The sequence below is a fragment of the Saimiri boliviensis genome, chromosome 3, assembly GCF_048565385.1.
Source record: "Saimiri boliviensis isolate mSaiBol1 chromosome 3, mSaiBol1.pri, whole genome shotgun sequence".
In the NCBI taxonomy this organism is placed as follows: Eukaryota; Metazoa; Chordata; class Mammalia; order Primates; family Cebidae; genus Saimiri; species Saimiri boliviensis.
Genome location: NC_133451.1, coordinates 136485434 through 136504055, shown reverse-complemented (window position 1 = coordinate 136504055; position 18622 = coordinate 136485434). Strand labels below are relative to the sequence as shown.

Below are 18622 nucleotides of genomic sequence, written 5' to 3'. Positions count from 1 at the left end.
TTGTTTCAATTTTTTTCTATCATAAATAGCACAGCAACGAATGTTTTTGCAATAATGGCTGATAATAATAGTTAACATTTGTTGAATTGCTATGTGATGGGCCCTATTTCAGGTTCTTCATGCATCTTAACTAATTGAATCTTTGTGGCAATCCTACTATTTATTTATTATTATTTTGAGACAGAGTATTGCTCTGTCATCCAGGCTGCAGTGCAGTGGTGCGATTTCGGCTCATTGCAACCTCCACCTCCTGAGTTCAAGTGATTCTCTGCTTCAGCCTCCCCCAAGTAGCTAAGATTACAGATGCCACCACACCCGACTGATTTTTGTATTAGTAGAGATGGGGTTTCATCATGTTAGCCAGGCTGGTCTTGAACTGCTGACCTCAGGTGATCCACCTGCCTCAGCCTCCCAAAGTGCTGGATTACAGGCATGAACCACAGCCCCTGGCCAATCCTACCATTATTACTTTTTAACTAATTTAATCTTTGTAACAATCCTACTATTATTACCACTTAACAGAAGAGGAAAAGGAGGCACAGGATAGTTGGCTACATACTTTGTTACAGATTGCACAATTAGAAAGTGTCAGGTCAGCACCACAGTGAGGAAAAAGAAAACAAAAAGTGGCAGGGCTGGCATTGAAACCCAGAACTGGTACTCTTATGACAGTGTCTGGACAGTATCTGTGGTCGCACCTCTGAAAGTGCCTCAGGAAAGATTTTTAAAGTGAAATTACTACAGCATAAGATATAAACATCTTGCCGGGCGCAGTGGCTCAAGCCTGTAATCCCAGCACTTTGGGAGGCTGAGATGGGTGGATCACAAGGTCAAGAGATCAAGACCATGCTGGTCAACATGGTGAAACCCCATCTCTACTAAAAAAAATACAAGAAATTAGCTGGGCATGGTGGCGTGTGCCTGTAATCCCAGCTACTCAGGAGGCTGAGGCAGGAGAATTGCCTGAACCCAGGAGGCGGAGGTTGCGGTGAGCCGAGATCACGCCATTGCACTCCAGCCTGGGTAACGAGAGCGAAACTCCGTCTCAAAAAAAAAAAAAAAGATATAAACATCTTAAAGTTTCTCAATACACCTAACAAAAGTGCTTTTCAATAACACTGGTTAATCATACTCATTTGCATTTCCATGAGCACTGTGCAATTGATCAGGGACTCTAAAAGTTAGATAAGCCACTGATAAATTGAGATGCCCCTTTAAGTCCTTAGGCAGTAAAACCTGACCAGCACAGCCTCCAAGAACCTACATAAGGTTGAGGAGAGATTGGATTTAAGAGATTAGGGTTGGCTCCCGCCTGTAATCCCAGCACTTTGGGAGGCCAGGGCGGGCAAATCACCTGAGGTCAGGAGTTCGAGACCAACCTGGCCAACATGGTGAAACCCTGCCTCTACTAAAAGTACAAAATTGGCCAGGCGTGGTAGTGCACGCCTATAATTCCACCTACTCAGGAGGCTGAGGCAGGAGAATTGCTTGAACCCAGGTGATAGAGGTTGCAGTGAGCTGAAACCACATGGCTGCTCCTGGGTGACTAGAGTGTCTGTCTCAAAGAAAAAAAAGGGGGGAGGGGTGTCAAATTCTGTTTTGTCCATTTTAAAAGATAAGTTTTATTTAAGAGGAACTCTCTAGTATGCTGAAGACAGTATCAGGTATCTGCAAAATTGCTATTTGTAATTCAGTGTCTTGGAACAAAACAAAAAAAAAAACAAGAAAATTTGGAGCCAGAACTGTTTAACCTAAGGAAAACTTTTGTCTGAAGCAGCCTCTCAGCATTCCACATCATTTTCATAATTATGAGTAATGACAACAGCAACTAAGGTTTATATTGTACTTTTAACTGAACATATAACATATGCCTCTCTCATATTTCTTAGACCAAGCCCCTGCTTCCTGTACTTTCCTGAAGCTAAGAAATATCAAGAGGTGTTGTTAGCTAGATCATCATAAATAATCAGGCCTCCCCTCGGGAAGTTCTGATTTAGGATGTCTGGGTTGGAGCCTTAAATCTGTGTTTTGACAAGCTTACTAGGTCATTTTTATTTTCTGGGAATTTTAGAAACTACTGGAAAACAGAATAAAATAGCTGTATTAAATTCTTTTTCTTTTTTTTTTTTTTGAGACAGAGTTTCACTCTTGTTACCCAGGCTGGAGTGCAATGGCGCGATCTCGGCTCACCACAACCTCCGCCTCCTGGGTTCAGGCAATTCTCCTGCCTCAGCCTCCTGAGTAGCTGGGATTACAGGCACACGCCACCATGCCCAGCTAATTTTTTGTATTTTTAGTAGAGATGGGGTTTCAGCATGTTGACCAGGATAGTCTCGATCTCTTGACCTTGTGATCCACCCGCCTCGGCCTCCCAAAGTGCTGGGATTACAGGCTTGAGCCACCGAGCCCGGCCTAAGTTCTTTTTTCAATGTTAAGCTATTAACATTAGCATCCTTGCTTTTAATTGCAATCAGGTGTTAAAGAGAAAATCTACAATGATCACTTATTGCAACAGAAGTTACAATTATATACTAGCCTCATTTAGCATTCTTCACCCACACTGGATACCTAAAAGTACATCTCTGAAATCTCTTGAATGTCTATTATACAGGCAGATGCAACTTACAAATCACCACTAACTCGAACATACACTTCCAGTGCCCCACTAGAACCCCTAATTGGCATCTTTTTCCTAAGTCAGAATACTTGGCATATGCCTGGCTGAAGTGCCGCTGTCTCTTGTTTAGACTCTGAGGCTGATGTAGACTGGGAACTGATTACTGAGATCCAGACATAGCTCCTCTCCTCCACGTAGGCCCACCCACCAAGAATCCCTGCAGTGGGAACACGTGGGGTTCAAGGATCATGAGTCTGGGGCATGCCCCCTGGCATCACTGTTCGGAGCTGAACATGCACTTCCCCATGGAAATGTTGATGTGGTGCCATTTTGCTAGAGTCCAGGTACATTTTTTGGTTTTTGTGGGCTGATCTGGGCACTTGCTGCTATTCATATGCTATGAAAAAAATAGGCCGGGCGTGGTGGCTCACACCTGTAATCCAGCACTTTGAGAGGCTGAGATGGGTGGATCATGAGGTCAGGAGATCGAGACCATCCTGGCCAACATAGTGACACCCCATCTCTAATAAAAAATACAAAAAATTAGCTGAGCATGGTGGCAGGTGCCTGTAATCCCAGCTACTCAGGAGGCTGAGGCAGAAGAATTGCTTGAACCCCAGAGGCGGAGGTTGCAGTGAGCCAAGATCGTGCCACTGCACTCCAGCCTGGCAGCAGAGCAAGACTCCATCTCAAAAAAAAAAAAGGGAAAAATATATCAAGCTCAAAACTACATTAGGGAGGGGAGCATCTGGGGTATTAGAAATGTCCCATTTCTTGTTCTGGATGGTATTTTTACCCTGTCATGGTCCCTTTGTGATATTTCATTGAGCTGTCGCCTTAAGACTTGTGCACTTCTCTGTTTGTAAATTATATATATTAAAAATTTCACCGTATGGGGGTTTGCAAGGAAAAAAGTTTCTTAATAAAACCCCTCTGCATGGAATATAGAATTTTGGAAATTAAAAAGAGACATTGAAATCTATGATTAATATAAAGAATCAGAAAAAAAACTCAGTTATCATATTTTTTTCACACATTGGATAAAAGATTTCAAAAGAAAGAAACCTTTCCATGGTTCCTTTTGTTTGTTTTTTCTTTCTTTTTTTTTTTTTTTGAGACGGAGTTTCACTCTTGTTACCCAGGCTGGAGTGCAATGGCGCGATCTCGGCTCACCGAAACCTCCGCCTCCTGGGTTCAAGCAATTCTCCTGCCTCAGCCTCCTGAGTAGCTGGGATTACAGGCACGCGCCACCATGCCCAGCTAATTTTTGTATTTTTAGTAGAGACGGGGTTTCACCATGTTGACCAGGATGGTCTCGATCTGTCGACCTCGTGATCCACCCGCCTCAGCCTCCCAAAGTGCTGGGATTACAGGCTTGAGCCACCGCGCCCGGCCTTGTTTGTTTTTTCATCTGTAATTTGAGAATTAAACAGACATTAGGTCACAATAGTTCCAAGAAATACAGTTCAAAAAACACTTTTTTGCCTGTTTTTATTATTATTTTGTTGTTGTTGTTGTTTTATGCAAGTAAGGTTTTTAGCTGGAAACTTCAAAAGTCTGACACATATTAAAAATAAGAAGATTTATGATGAGTGGGATTTTTGGCAAGCAATTGAGAAAAATAACCAAGACTCCAAAGAGGGTTGTTCTCTTTCTGTCTTGGCTTTTTTATGTGCTCTTTCTGAATATCTGAAGCAGTGTATGGTTCTGTAATGCGGCCCCTATTGAGTAAGCATCCCTAGAGACTAAGGAACATCTTTCTATGCTAATAGATTAGGCCAAGAAGATCAACGTATCATGATTTCAAGAAAATATTACAAGAAAGTATCCTCTTACTCTAATGGAAGCCAGTAGCAATTTCCTTGTCCATTTCCCAGCTATTTTTAAATATTATTTTGGTACTTATTTTCCTGGACTGACTCTATGTTCAATCTAAAGTTAATTGTTTGTTCCAGTGCACGTTCTTAGTCCCTGGACTCCAGTTGCAGCTTTCAGGAGATTCCATTCCTCTCCTGCAGAAGGTTTAAAGGGCTGCAGAATCAGAGGGCAGCTTGTACCTTTTTTTGACAAGACAAAAGGAGGCATGTTTCTCAATTCTTCCTTTAGTTTCTACCCCCAGAAGTTCTCAAGATGTGTGCTACTACAACAAAATGAGGCTGGGTACTTTAGAGACAATAGAAATTTACTTGTCCGTTCTGGAGGTTGGAAAGTTCAAGATCAAGGCATGAGGAGGTTTGATGTCTGCTGAGGGCTGCTCTCTGATTCCAACATGGTGCTGTGAGCATCTTTACATTGTAAAGCGGGTGGAAGGACAAAAGGGCTTGCTAGTTCCCTCAAGTCCTTTCATAGAGGCATTAATCCATTCATGAAAGGGAAGCCCTCATGATCTAAACACTTCCTATAGGCCCCACCTCTTAATACTATCACATTGGTAATTACGTTTTCTCATATGAAGCTGGGGGCACATATTCAGGCCATAGCAAGGAGATTCTGTGAGTTGACTGAGTTACTGATACTCCTTTGTTTAGATGAACTCTCTTTTTTTTTTTTGAGACGGAGTTTCGCTCTTGTTGCCCAGGCTGGAGTGCAATGGCACGATCTCGGCTCACTGCAACCTCCGCCTCCTGGGTTCAGGCAATTCTCCTGCCTCAGCCTCCTGAGTAGCTGAGATTACAGGCACACGCCACCATGCCCAGCTAATTTTTTTTTTTTTTTGTATTTTTAGTAGAGACGGGGTTTCACCATGTTGACCAGGATGGTCTCGATCTTTTGACCTCGTGATCCACCCGCCTCAGCCTCCCAAAGTGCTGGGATTACAGGCTTGAGCCACTGCGCCCGGTCTAGATGAACTCTCTTTTATTTCTCCCCAACATCTTACCATGAGCACAGTCAATACAACTGAAAAATTAAGGTTTGCTTTTTCCTTTCAAAGTGACTCTTTTTTTTTTTTTTTTCCTGCTCATATTTCTGTTAAATGACATGATTTTACTTTTCAATTTGTAAAATGTTTTGGGGTTTCTGCTAATTGAATGATGGGACTGTAGACATAAAGAAGACACAAACTCCTCAAGGAGTATACAAGGTAATAAGGAGATGCAGTGCATGTAACAGATAAGCCAAGTACCTGGGAGGCTGGAAGTGCTGTCACTGGGACACAATGTGTATGGGATTCAGAGGAAGAGCTTGTTCTCATCCACAGGTACCAGTTGAACTTCATCAGGTAGCAAGATTTGGACGGGGGAAGATGAAGAAAAGGCCACACCAGCCTCAGCAGGAACAGACATTTCAAAGGCAAGAAAGTGCTGGTCAGTTGAAACTGAGAGTCAGTGCAAGAATACTGCGAAGTTTAATTTTACAGTGTAGGAGGAGATTAAGTTCTAAAACCAGCACTTAAAAAAAAGAGTCATGGTGGCTCAGTGAGCTTGACAGTCTGAACATACTGCCTCTCAGTAATTCCCATACCACCAAGGTCTCCTTCCAGTATTGCAACAAATCATGATTTCTTTGATTGATCACCAGATGAAGCAGTCAGCTGTGTTTAGCGGCCATGTTGGAGAGCAGGGAAAGACAGACAATAAGAATGTGTTTTTTTTTTTTGAGACGGAGTTTCACTCTTGTTACCCAGGCTGGAGTGCAATGGCGCGATCTCGGCTCACTGCAACCTCCGCCTCCTGGGTTCAGGCAGTTCTCCTGCCTCAGCCTCCTGAGTAGCTGGGATTGCAGGCACGCGCCACCATGCCCAGCTAATTTTTTGTACTTTTAGTAGAGACGGGGTTTCACCATGTTGACCAGGATGGTCTCGATCTCTTGACCTTGTGATCCACCCGCCTCGGCCTCCCAAAGTGCTGGGATTACAGGCTTAAGCCACCGCGCCCGGCCCAAGGATGTATTTTTAAAAAGTAAGGTCACACTTACCATGGCAGGACGCTCACACAGTCATAGGCACAGGAGAACCAAGATTGAGAAAATTACAGATTTTTTCCAGGTTCTCCAAAGAAAAATGTACAAAGATCGTGAATAGGCAATTTAAAGGAAATAATAATCGTTAATGATCACATGTAAAATGTGCAACATCACCAGTAATCCCATAAATCTAAATTTCAGAAACAAGTTATTATTTTCTCCCTATCAAATTCACAAATATTTAAAAATAACACACTGGTGAATATGTGTATCTTAATTTTATGCATTGCTAATGGGAATGTAAATCGGTACAACTTTTGTAGAAAGCAGTGGTGCACAGGAAAAAATAGAGACTATAAATGGTAATGTAATTTATTCACTTATTCAATTGCAAATATCTATTAAGCATATTGCATATCTGGCAATGGATTTATCTGTAGGCAGTGGATCTGTAAATGATTTCTATTTTATGTCTTGCTCTGTCACCCAGGCTGGAGAGCAGTGGTGCAATCACAGCTCACTGCAGCCTTTTGCTCCTGGGCTCAAGTGATCTACCCACGTCAGTCTTCCGTAGCAGGGACTACAGGCATGCACCACCACACTCAGCTAATTATTTAATTTTTTTGTAGAAACGGGGTCTCACTATGTTGCCTAGGCTGGTCTCCAGTTCCTGAGCTCAAGCAATCCTCCCGCCTTGGTCTCCCATAGTGCTGGGATTCAGGTGTGAGCCACTGTGCCTGGCCCATTTTATTCTTTATACTTTTTTTTTTTTTTTTTTTTTGAGACGGAGTTTCGCTCTTGTTACCCAGGCTGGAGTGCAATGGCGCGATCTCGGCTCACTGCAACCTCCGCCTCCTGGGTTCAGGCAATTCTCCTGCCTCAGCCTCCTGAGTAGCTGGGATTACAGGCACGTGCCACCATGCCCAGCTAATTTTTTTTTTTTTTTGTATTTTTAGTAGAGACGGGGTTTCACCATGTTGACCAGGTTGGTCTTGATCTCTCAACCTTGTGATCCACCCGCCTTGGCCTCCCAAAGTGCTGGGATTACAGGCTTGAGCCACCGCGCCTGGCAATTTTTTGTATTTTTAGTAGAGACGGGGTTTCACCATGTTGACCAGGTTGGTTTCGATCTCTCGACCTTGTGATCCACCCGCCTTGGCCTCCCAAAGTGCTGGGATTACAGGCTTGAGCCACTGCGCCTGGCAATTTTTTTTATTTTTAGTAGAGACGGGGTTTCACCATGTTGACCAGGATGGTCTCGATCTCTTGACCTCGTGATCCACCCGCCTCGGCCTCCCAAAGTGCTGGGATTACAGGCTTGAGCCACCGTGCCCGGCCTATGTTATATATGTTTTAACCCCAATTTTAAAAATAAATTAAAAAAAATTTCTGTAGGCATTTCTACTCAAGTGGTCAATTAGCACATGAAAAGATGCTTAACATTATTTGTCATTAGAGAAATGTAAAGCAAAACCGCAATGAAATACTACTTCATACCCACCAAGAAACTGAAACCCTCATACATTGCTTGTGGTAGTGTAAAATGGTGTAACTGCTTTGGAAAACAGTCTGGCAGTTCCTCAAAATATTAAACATAGAATTACTATATGACCTAGCAATTTCACTCCTAGGTAAATAACCCAAGAGAAATGAAAATATATGTCCACTCAAAAACTCGTCTCCAGATGTTCGTAGCAGCATTATTTACACTAGCCACAAGTGGAAACAATCCAAATGTCCATCAAATGTTAAACAGATAAGCAAAATGTGGTGTATTTATATAACATTATTTTGCAATAAAAAGTCATGAAGTACTGACACATGCTACATGGATACCTGAGTAAACTGAAAAATTTTGCTGAGTGAAAAGAAGCCAGACACAAAAGCCCACACATATTATATGATTTGATTTATTATATGATTTGATTTATATGAAGTGTCTGAGCATGGTGGTGTGCCTATAATCCCAACTACCCGAGAGGCTGGGGAGGCTGAGGTGTGAAGATAGCTAGAGCCGGAGAAGTCAAGGCTGCAGTGAGCCATGTTCCTGACACCGCACTCCAGTCTGGGCAACAGAGCAAGACCCTGTCTCAAAACAAACAAACAAATGCAGTCTCTTCTGGGAAAGATTTCCTGCTTCCGGGTTCCTGTAACCCTCTGGGCATACCTTTCTATCATTTTACAGTGTTCTGAAATTGTAAGTCGTCCCTCCCTACCTTCCCACCTTTCCCCGACCTCCCGCCCCGCAAAGACGTTAAGGCCCTTGAAAGTAGACTCATGCTTTTTCCAGCTTTCTATTTTTAGCCTTGTGACTGATGAAGGAAGGGAGGAAGGAAGCAGGGAGGGAGAGAGTGAGGACAAAAGGAAAGAAGGAGGGAGGGAGGGAGGGAAGAAAGGAAGGAGGGAAGGAAGGAAGAGAGGGAGGGAGGGAGGAAGGGTCCTTACTCCAACTTATTTTAGGGAGTAAAAAGGACCTATAGAGGCCGTCATGGCTCATCATTTTCAGGACTGATTGCATCATACTTGACTCATTTGTTAGAATTTACTTGAAGGAAACAGATTTTTCTTCGCTCACATTCAGAAGCTGTGCTTGCTTCTAACTGTCCCATGTTGGAGGCTGACCCATTTCAGCTCTCTCAGCCGCATCAAGCTGAACTCACTTCCCCTGAAGGGACAGTGTTTGCATTTGCGTTGACAAGACTGGGGAGGAGGATGCGTTTTCGGGAGACCTGAAAACCGAGCCAACCCCCTTTTTCTGCCCCCCCCCCCCCCCCCCGTGCTGCGATTGGCGCATCCTGGAGACTGGCTGCGAGAGCCTTTAGTCATCGCACAGGGTAATCTTTCTGGAACCCGGCTCCAACTTGCGTTGTTTGTTTTCATGCTGTTTGTGCGGGGATTAGCTGTCGGGCCGGGCCTGAGAATGCCGCGAGCGCCGGGCGGCATCTAATCCAGGATTTGCCTCTGCCTCGCGGTTGATGGAAAACAGATGTCTCACCGCCCTGGGCCTGAGCGCAGCATGGAAATGACCCGCCCGAGAGCCGCTGGGAGCCGAGGACACCCGGGGAAGGCCCTTCAGAGTCCAGTCAGGAGGCCGACTTTCCTCCTCGGGTCTGTTTTCACGACTTGAGCCGCTCGCTCAGAAAACGGCCTTGGATAAAGCAGTTTCACCTTCAGATCGCCTCGGGCTGCAGAAGCGCGGCCGCGGGGGAGGCCCGAGGAGGCGGAGAGGAGCGGGCGCCGAGTCCCGGGTCGCCCGCCCGCCGCCTGATGTCGTGAGCGAGCGCACCTGGGCCCAGGCCGAGGGGGAGGCCCAGGCCCCTCCGGAGCGCGCGCCGCTCCCGCGAAGCGAGTCGCCGTCTCGCAGTAAGTCGTGGCTCGGGCTGTGCCCGGGGAACCCTCCCGCCCGGGCAAGGTCCGGCGGCCAGAGCCTGCGGGAAGCCTGGCCAGAGTCCGCGTCCGGACGCGCGGCGCGGCTCCCAGGCCCTGGCCGGCGGGCAACCCCGGGAGTCGCGGACCCCGCCGTCCTCACTCACCCGCGTCACGCGGGACGGCTTTCCAAGTCATTTTGCACTGAGAAAAAAAAAAAGATACTCTGCGATCTGAAAGCAGGACTGTAGTAATTTTGAAAAGATCGGCTTCCTCTTTTTCTTTAAGAACGTTTGGTCATTCCTAAAACTTTCTTTCCTTTAGCCTCCCCTCTCTCTAATCCTCTGCCCCAGCTCATACTACAGTTCGTGCTTGTTAGAGCAGGGAGATGGTGACTTTTGAGGGTTTGCAGGGCTCTTTCTGCTTGGTGTATTTATTGCCCGGTGCTGAAAGCTGCATGCGGCAGACAAAGTAGATAAAAGGCTGGGGGTGTGGAGGGCGGTTCGTCTCACTAAATGCCTGTCAGATCCAAAGCATTCTCCAAAGCATTCTGTGAACCCCAAATTCGTTCCCACCTGTAATACAGCCCCATGGAGCAACTGATGCCTTCCGCTAGGCCCTTTCGCTTTCCCGGGAAATCAACGGCTTTAATTTATGGAATAGAGACGGCTTTAGATTCAAAGGCTTTTTAAATAATTTTAGAACATTTAGAATTCCAGCCATCCAAAGATTAGGCTAGCCTGTAGGGTGTGAGGGGTGGCTGTTCTTGTGGCACTATGCACATCTATGCCTTTATTATTATTATTATTATTTTCTTCTAAAAATGCAGATTACATTTTACATCAGTATTTTTAGAATGTAGTTAAGGGTCGTTGCCTGACAACTTGTATTGAGGATTCCTTTCCCAGGGGATGGGAGGAAGTATTGTGCTGTGTTCACTGCTTCCCGGCTCCACGTGAATTTTCCTCTCAAATTTCCACTTGATTTCATCCTTGGCAGGACTGGTACCTGCCCTTCAGCTCCAAGAAACAAAAGAGCAGGGGGTGAGTCAGAAGACTTTGACTACCTCACACCCTTAACTAGAGATAGAGAGTATTTGATTAAATTCTTTATGATACACGTTGCATTTCCTTCCCTTTCCAACTTAGGTTCATGTAACAATGAAGGATCAATTAAAACAAACTCCACGTCCCTTCTCCCTTTGGGTGAATATGGATTTCGTTGAGTTGTGCAGGGCTATCTACTCTAATGAAATGTCTTCTCAGTGAGGTAATCTGGCCTGTTCTGGGCTAGATACAGAACACCACGTCTCATTTGCCCTCATTAACACATTCTTTTCCCAGCAGCCTCCCTTTTCTTTCTACCCTTTTGTATATAATCCCATTTAGTTATCCACCATGACTCTACTTTGGACCTGGAATCTAGGAAACCATCACTGACAAGGTTTGTTTAGATGACTGTCCCTAATCAGTATTCCCTGAGAACATTTTTCCAATTCCTGCCTTTATTTTCCTGGAAAATTCTATGTCCATTAAATCCTCCACTAGAAATTCCATTGTATCTGTCAGAAATAATCACCCACATCTTGAATATTTTTCTTGCATCATCATTTTAATCCTGACAGGCATGCCTTCCTGATTTCTACTTTAAATTTAAATAAAATGGAAGGAAGTTGTTACAAGACACTAAATATAAATAGGTTAGAGAGTCTCAATGAGAATTAACATCTTTTTTTTTTTTTTTTTTTGAGACGGAGTTTCGCTCTTGTTACCCAGGCTGGAGTGCAATGGCGTGATCTCGGCTCACCGCAACCTCCTCCTCCTGGGTTCAGGCAATTCTCCTGCGTCAGCCTCCTGAGTAGCTGGGATTACAGGCACGCGCCACCACACCCAGCTAGTTTTTTGTATTTTTAGTAGAGACGGGGTTTCACCATGTTGACCAGGATGGTCTCGATCTCTCGACCTCGTGATCCACCTGCCTCGGCCTCCCAAAGTGCTGGGATTACAGGCTTGAGCCACCGCGCCCGGCGAGAATTAACATCTTATCCTCCGACCTTTTCTTTGGTCTATCCTTGGGTTGAATTGTGTCCTTTCGATTCTGTCCACTGACTACTCTCTAGAAAGAGGTTGGATAGTTACTTTGTGACAGGAATGATCTGTTTATCTCACCTTTCTGAGCAGCAGTGACTCACTACCTCTCCAAGCACTGATTGGTGAGAATTTGGCCTATTCAATGGCAACCCAACTGGGTAATATAGCAAGGCCCTAGGAACCTTTGAAAATGACATCTTGAAGCCCTGAAATCCTGGTGCAAGAATATTATCAGAGCTTTCTTTTTCTTTCACCACTCCATGAAAATGACACTGCTTGGTTTATACCAAATATATCTTAGATTATAAATTCCCAAAGACAGCTTAAGCTTGATTTGTACAGATGCTGAAAGTTTATGCTTGGCAGGTCAGCACTTGGCAAATGCTTTTGATGCCGCTGCTAAATGAAGACAGGAACAATGACTGTTTTCCTTTTGGGGTTCTTGAGAAGAGACTGCCTGCTTAGAATGTCTGTTTGAGAGGCTATTCTGTGAATGTTATCTTAAAAAGCTTGAGGCAAAGGCTGGCATAATATTGTTAAAAACACGCTTTGAATGAAGAGATCCCCTCAAATAGACTTTGTGCGAGCAACATGGCTGTTTATTCACCTGGGTGCAAGTGGGCTAAAGCCGAAAAGGGCATTAGCAAAGCGCAGTGGGATAGGAGTTGGTTTTATAGGTTTGGGGTGGGCATTGGAAAGTTGCAGAGTAACATCAGTTACAGTGGTGGGGGTAGGGGCAAGGAGTATACATTACCATAAGTTCAGCTACAATGGCTGGTGGGATAAGAGTATTATCATAATAACAGTTAAGATGGCAGGGTGGGGTAAGGGGCTTGTCCTGGGAAGCTCCGATGGGCAATTAGGGACCATGGCTAATGCAGGTGAGGAGTGGGAGACCACCAACCAAGGCAAGCAGGACTTCAGACTTTCAGTCTCCAGGCTTGCATCTGGAGACCTGACAAATACACTTTGTCACCAGCATTATTTCTTATACTCTTTTTAGAACTTCAGACCCACCTGTTAGTTGGCATGTCTGAAAAAGTCCTTGCAAGTTATCTATGAGTTTTTTTATTATTTTCTCTGGAAGGAAAAGACAGGTCTTTTGAAATGGATAGTATTTGCATTTAAAGAATTGACAAGTGCAAACTTTGAGATAAATAGGAAATTAAGGGGAAAAAACTTCATGACCTTGAGCCACTGTTTACTAGATACTTAACTTTTATGGCTGGTTTGAAGGTTTAGTGGAAATTCAACCTCAGCAACTGAGCTTTTGTTGGCAAATATTTTGTATTACTAATATGGTTCTTTCCTATGTAACACCATATTATTTTTGCATATCCTACCTTTGCTTTTTTGTTTTTTAAATTTTTTTTTAAAGACTGTCACCCAAACTTCAGTGCAGTGGCACAATCATAGTTCACTGCATCCTCCAACACCTGGGCTCAAGCTATCCTCCCACCTCAGCCTCCTGAGTAGCTGGGGCTACAGGTATGTGCCACCACACCTGACTAATTTTTAAATTTTTTGTAGAGATGGTGGCTCACTCTTGCCCAAGCTGGCCTTGAATTCCTGACCACAAGCAATCCTCCTGCTTTGGCCTCCCAAAGTGCTGGAATTATAAGCATGAGCCACCTTGCCTGGCCTGTGTCCTGCCTTTGAATCTCATCTTAATCTTTGAACAGAAATATCCTCTCCCGAGAATTTTCAATATTTTCCTTTTTCACAATATACTGTATATGTAGATGAAATTTTTCTTTTTCTTTCCTTTTTTTTTTTTTTTTTTTTTTTTTTTTGAGACGGAGTTTTGCTCTTGTTACCCAGGCTGGAGTGCAATGGCATGATCTTGGCTCACCGCAACCTCCGCCTCCTGGGTTCTGGCAATTCTCCTGCCTCAACCTCCTGAGTAGCTGGGATTACAGGCACACGCCACCATGCCCAGCTAATGTTTTTTTGTTTTTTTGTTTTTTTGTTTTTTTTTGAGACGGAGTTTTGCTCTTGTTACCCAGGCTGGAGTGCAATGGCGCGATCTCCGCCTCACCGCAACCTCCATCTCCTGGGTTCAAGCAATTCTCCTGCCTCAGCTTCCTGAGTAGCTGGGACTACAGGCACGCGCCACCATACCCAGCTAATTTTTTGTATTTTTAGTAGAGACGGGGTTTCACCATGTTGACCAGGATGGTCTCGATCTCTTGACCTCGTGATCCACCAGCCTCGGCCTCCCAAAGTGCTGGGATTACAGGCTTGAGCCACCGCGCCCGGCCTGTAGATGAAATTTGTCAATGCAGAAGGACTGGCCTAAGAGATTATAATGTGTTCTTGAGTCTAACAAAAATACCATAAATGTCAGCATCTTTGTTGACTTCAGACTGTTTCGAAGTGCTCAGATAGAAGCTGTGGATACACTTTTGCATCTGCCTTAACTGCAGTAAAACAAACTAACCTAAGACATGCTGACTTCTAGAACCAGAACAATTTGTAGAAATAGGCTGCAGGTAGTTGGAGTTCCGAGAGATGATTAGCCTTTTAAGCCGACATCTCAGTCTGAGTGTTTTTCAGGTTTCGGAATGTCTGCTGTTGGAGGGATGCCTTTTTTAGTTTAATGTAGTCATTGGTCCAACCTAAAATATTAAGAGAGGCACAGTCTTGCTGACCTACTTCTCTCCCATTAGCGTGTTGACTACCGTTTTAGGACTCTCATTGCTGACCTTCGGGGAAGATGACTTTGAGGACCAGAAAGCAAACACAATGGAAAGTCTTTCAGATTAAGACTCCTGAAAAGGTAGATCTGATGTAAGACCAAAAATGTGAAAGATTAGAACGAGTTTCCTTTTAGAATGTTCTGCCCAGTCAGATAGAAGAAAGGAAAGAGAATTTTCAAGCCCATACCCCAGTCTGTTAGCCAACAGGATTAATTGAGCAAATACTGTTGTACTGAACCGAGCATAAAAAGTCAACACTAAGACAAAAGCTTGCCAAATTGCAGGGTCTTTATTGCCGGCAGCCACGGAGGACTCGCATCTCTCCAACCCATGGCCCTGAAAGGAGGGTGTCAAGACCTTTTATACCCCTAAAAACCACCTTGGGAGTGAGGGTGAGGGACGGGGGTGGGGGTGAGGGGCTTCAGACATTCCGAGGGCTAGTGATTTTGCAAATCACCTCCTGGGCGGAGATGATGGTGAGGGGCTCCGGACATCCCGAGGGCCAGGGGACTTTCGACATTCTGATTGTTTCATAAGTGGTTCACAAAAGTCAAGATAAGCATTTGTTTACACGTTGTCTGGTCAGGGTAGAAATTACAGTCCTTAATTACTTGTCACAAGTCGCATGGCCCAAGATGACGTGGCTTTGAACTGCTTGCCTGTCACATTTGAGTTACAGAGAGCAGTTTCAACAGAAAGCTGAGGCATGGCTGAGGTCTGCAGTTTTATGGGGCTTTTACCGTGTCACAATTCCGGGTTCTGAGCCCCCTGCTTATGATCTGGAAAGTACAATAGCCTAAAAGGCAAAGAACAAGGCCTGAAGGAATTTTCAAGCCTTGGTGGTACCTTTAGGTATTAGTGAGCGTCCTTTTCCCTCCTGTTCACTGAACTTCTCGGGTCTTTCCTCAGCGAGGAAATTAGTGGTTGCAGTAGAACCCTCAGCAGTGGTTCAGCTACAAATGCTTTCTGAGAGAATCAAGGTGGCCCCAGCCTAAGATTTGTTTCCTCTGGCATTGAAAGTTGTGTCAGTAAAAGGGTCTTTCAACAGGACCCGGGTGAAGTGGCATTTGCTGCTTAACCCCAAGACTCTTGTTCAGTTCTGTTCCTAAAATGTCGCCTCCCCAGCTGCCAGACAATTCAACAGTGGCCCTGGGTATCGCCAAAATAACCCATCATAGAAACACTGCCCGAGGGTAAATAGTAGATAGGCTTGAGCTTTGCCTTAATTAAGAGGATGAGATCGGATCTCTTTAGTTGCCAAAAATGCCTCTCAGTCTAAACAAAGATAGAACTGTCTCTTTTGCTGACTACTTGCAATTTATTTTAAATTAGTGTTGCATATGCAACAATGGCGTGGAAGAGATATTAGAAAACCACCAAATCAAATGAGTTTTCTAGGTCTTTGGTTAGGGATAAAAAGGGCATTAGCCACATTGAATGGGATTTGCATCTCGTTAGCTTGCCTGTATGTCCTCGGCTGTTCGACACAATGAAAGGTGCACGTCTCTCTTTTCAGCTGGGTAGTCTGCTTTAGTTGTGATTCTGGGGGGAATTAAAATTGTGAACTAGAAGGATTGGTGGGGGAAGGGGAAGGGCCGGAACTTGCAAGGATACTCAAAAGAAGGGAAGCCTGGGGTTAGGTCTGACCACACCCTTCCCGGCTTTTTGTAGTTCAAGGTTATAATAGTTTGCCTTAGAAGCAGCAAAAGATGTCTCAGTGTGTAGTACTCTCCTCGGTATGGGCTGTGAATGATCTCCTTGCAGATTTGGGGCAGCTGGCTCTCCTTATTGTTCAGCGTCTGTCCAGGGTTTCCTCCAATGCACTGGATTGTGCTTATGGAAGGCAAAATAATTACCATGTTATTCCAAGAAAGAGTTTATAAAAGTGAACCTCTTATGCAAGGTAAGCATTTTGGATATCCCCTTATTTAGCATGACCAATGAGAGTCACCCAGAGAAAGTAGATAAAAGGGTACCCACATGGAATGAAGACCACAGGAACAGCTCCTCTCTATCCATAAACACTCTTGTCAACCGTGTGGATGCTCCATTTGACACCCTCTCCTTCCTCTCCTTCCAACTAGGATCATCCTTGTTACCCCATTTCCTTCGCCACCCAAATCCTAGCCATATACTTGGGACTTCCTGAGACCTCTAGAATTGAAACACCTGTGGGTCCTCTGCCACTTTACCACAAGTATTGGTCTAATGGCCAAGACGAGCAGTCCTGAGTAGCTTTAAAAGTAACTCCAGGGAGAAAAGCTAAATGTGGCTCACTAAAAGATGACACTCAATCTATACAGTTTCATAGAGGGTGTTCTGGATGTTTGGATCTGGGTTGCTGCAGAAAACAAATGGCAATAATTGAGTGTCTTTAGCTTTTCAATCTTAGCCAATAATGAAGCCAGCCATCAAAACTCTATTCAACAGTTACAGAATGTGGTGTCCAGATTCCTGCCACCATTTAAACGAACTCTTTCTTACAAAGCTGTTTTCTACTTTATAAAAACAATGCTTTGTCCATCTGTTTGGTACATACTCTGTACATTAAATGAACCTTCAATGATAAATGCTCTCTTTTGCCCCAGGTCACACAGCAGTCACAGTCGTGTACAATCAAGTGACCATTTATTTAGAGAAAGGATGACAGAGGCTAACTGCAGTCTTTTTGCTGTTTGTTTTTCCCTATCTTCTGCCTTCAGGTAGCAATTAACCTTTGAGTATCCTTCATCCTTTTCCCCCACAAATGATGTCTCAATCTAGTAACCTCACATATAAAGTAACTGATGACTGAAGGCTAAAATCCTCTCAGAGACCACAAGCCACCCACTAAAACAACCTGAAAAGACCTGGGAGCCTGGAGAGGGAAGAGGTGGGAGTGGGGCTATGTGGGGTCCTTTGCAAAGTGCTACTTTTCTTTGTGACATTTACTGTAGAGTCTCTGCTGAAGCTACAGACCCTGGAGAATAATGTATATTTTATTCATTTTTAACACAATTTCATTAAAGGACAAAGAAATCTGATTTCTCAGGGATTTCCTCTGTAAGTATTTTACTTATAGTCCATACTGTTTCACTTAAAGACTGAGTTTTTTTTTTGTTTGTTTTGTTTTGTTTTGTTGAGACAGAGTCTCACTCCGTCGCCCAGGCTGGAGTGCAGTGGTACCATCTTGGTGCACTGCAATCTCCACCTTCCAGGTTCAAGCCATTCTCCTGCCTCAGTCTGCCCAGTAGCTGGGACTACAGGTGCATGCCAGCATGCCTGGATAATTGTTATTTTTTTTTTGTTTTATTTCTTTTTTTTTTCTTTTTAGTTGTTATGTTTTTTAGTAGAGATGGGGTTTTGCCATGTTGCCCAGGCTGTTCTCAAACTCCTGACCTCAGGTGATCCACCTGCCTTGGCCTCCCAAAGTCCTGAGATTATAGGCGTGAGCCATTGTACTCTGCCAGATTCTGAATTTTTAAAGAGTATCTATTAGAAATCAAATTCATTTTTCTTTCTAAAAAGCCTTTAAACATCAAGAAAGGGAAATAATTATTAAGCATTTGTTTGGAATAGTTAAAGCTGTTTCTGTTATAGAAGGAAGACAGATTTGTGGGGGTATGCAATTCTGAATCCCATCTGCATGGAAGCTGGTTTTCATTTGCAGTACAAAATATTCTTGGCATCTTTGGGGCTTATTGCACACAGTATACTGCATGCTAAAACTAAATCTCGATAGAACTAAATAGATTTCTTTTCTTAGATATTTTTTCCTAAGCCATTTCCTCTCCTTCAAGTTCCTAGGATACATGCATTCACCAAGTACTGCTGGGTCTTTCTATTTCTGCAAGGAGTTTGGTCTTCAGTTTTCCTTACTCAACCAATTCATTCAGCTACTATCTGTTGTTGGGGGCTCAGGGGGACAGGAGGTCACAGGCTGACCCTAGAGAAGAATGCGAGGCACA

At 44.1% G+C, this 18622-nt stretch overlaps 1 protein-coding gene across 5 annotated transcripts in view; it reads left to right on the top strand.

Annotated features, from left to right (window-relative positions):
• TRIM2 (tripartite motif containing 2) overlaps positions 1-18622 on the top strand; it is a 195299-nt gene that overhangs the window by 64952 nt on the left and 111725 nt on the right. Inside the window, exon 1 of one of the 5 annotated variants that reach the window (XM_074396815.1) lies at positions 8972-9883. The exons of 3 other annotated variants lie outside the window; for them this stretch is intronic. The gene's annotated coding sequence lies outside the window, so the exon portion shown is untranslated. Of the gene's footprint in view, positions 1-8971; positions 9884-18622 lie in introns of those variants that run through there. One more of the 5 variants, XM_010338594.3, reaches the window with a different exon arrangement.